Source organism: Dipodomys ordii, unplaced genomic scaffold (assembly GCF_000151885.1).
Source record: "Dipodomys ordii isolate 6190 unplaced genomic scaffold, Dord_2.0 Scaffold54, whole genome shotgun sequence".
In the NCBI taxonomy this organism is placed as follows: Eukaryota; Metazoa; Chordata; class Mammalia; order Rodentia; family Heteromyidae; genus Dipodomys; species Dipodomys ordii.
The window spans coordinates 952263-953997 of NW_012267270.1; the positions used below are offsets into that span (position 1 = coordinate 952263).

The 1735-nt window shown below is 52.5% G+C and overlaps 1 protein-coding gene across 4 annotated transcripts in view; it reads right to left on the reverse strand.

Annotated features, from left to right (window-relative positions):
* Positions 1-1735, reverse strand: part of Nap1l4 (nucleosome assembly protein 1-like 4) — a 46078-nt gene that overhangs the window by 42891 nt on the left and 1452 nt on the right. Inside the window, exon 1 of one of the 4 annotated variants that reach the window (XM_013021121.1) lies at positions 1341-1501. The exons of the other annotated variants lie outside the window; for them this stretch is intronic. The gene's annotated coding sequence lies outside the window, so the exon portion shown is untranslated. Of the gene's footprint in view, positions 1-1340; positions 1502-1735 lie in introns of those variants that run through there. 4 annotated transcript variants of the gene reach the window in all.

Sequence of the window (1735 nt, forward strand, 5' to 3'; positions counted from 1 at the left end):
CATGAGGCCCTGGGATAGATTCCTCAGTACCACATAGGCAGAAAAAGCCAGAAGTGGCACCATGGCTCAAATGGTAGGGTGCTAGCCTTGAGCTGAATAGCTGAGGGACAGTGTCCAGGCTCAGAGTTCAGGGGAGGGAAAAAAAACTTAGAAGAAAAAGCTTAATTTACAAAAAATAAAAGCAAAAACACAGAACCAAACCCAAAAAAGGAAATCTTTTTCTTGTCCCCAAATCAGGCAATGGCTATTAACCTGAAAAAATTCATCATGAAGCTTTTCTTCCTACTCTACCTTGACAAGAGAAGAGATGAGTAATCCATCACAAGAGGACTCCTAACCACCTCCTAGTTCCTCTTGATCCCACCACCACCTTCCCTAACATCTACCCCACCAGGCTGGGGAATTCCAGCCTGAAACAGTGCACCAAGTGCTTAGTATTCTGCGAGGCCACAAAACTGTGAAATGGAAAAGAACACTTACCCCCAAACCTCAAGTACAACTAAAAAAACAAAAACAAATAAGAGCAAAAATTTAACAACAGCTCAAGGCCAGAAGCCTTGGAAGCAGCACACACACACAAAAAGACCGGTTCAGCCAGGCCATGGGCGGCTGAGACCTGTAATCCTAGCTACTCAGAAGGCTGAGATCAGAGAATTGGGGTTTGAAGCCAACCCAGGCAGAAAATTATCAAACTTCTGAATAACCATTCAAAAGTGGTAACTGGAAGTGGCTCAAAATGGTACAGGTGCCAGCAGTGAGACCAAAAAACAAAAACAAAACCAAGCAGGAGACCTTGAGTTCAAAATCCAGGTAATCCCTCGCTAAAAATTCTCTCATTGGGTAGGGCTGAGAGAGGGGGGAAGGGGTGACAATGACCAAGATGTACTCATAACCTCACTTATGGAACTGTAACCTAATAATGAAATTTAACAAGATAAATTCAATAAAGGTTCTCATTAGTCAGGAGCCCATGGCTCACACCTGTAATCCTAGAGGGCCGAGTAGGTCACTAATCTCAAATTAACAAAACGCCAGAAATGGAACTGTGGGTTCAAGTAGTAGAGAGCTAGACTTGATGGGGGGAAAAAGTTAACTCAGCACCCAGGCTAAGTTCAAGCGCCAGATGGGTGGGCACAAACACATCCAAAATATAGTCCAAAGCATTTCCGGTGAGGGATGCGGAGCCTGTTCCAGCTCCCAAGGTTTTCACGAACTGAGTTTCAATACGTGTGAAGAGCTTAACGGGGCCCCTGGGTGTCGTGGACTGTGGCAGGAAGACGCTAGAATGTCATCTACAGGCGCGGGCGCTCGTGATAATGCTCACAAGCCTGCTACGGTACCGTGTGTCTAGAAGCGGCCAGGTGGCCTCCGGGGGCTCCTCCGAGAAGGGCAACGGGAAACACAGCAGGGGGGCCGGGACCGGGACCCCGGGCTCGACTCGCCTCCCCGCCTTCTAATCAGGCTCCGCCGACGGCGGCAGCCGGGCCGAGGTCTTATCGCGACCCCGCAGCGCTGGCCGGGCGGCCCGAGAGGCGCTAAGGAGGGCCACACGCCGGGCGGCTCCGGAGCGGGGCAGACCGTGCGCCCCGCGCGGCCCTGCGGACCCCCGAGTTCCCTCCGGGACTCTCCGCCCTGGAAGGGAGGTGACTTTACCACCGCGCACGACTCGAGGCCCACCGGGAGCCCCGCGCCCGCCGGCCGTCGAGCCGCGGGGAGGAGGGGCGGCCGAGCGGAG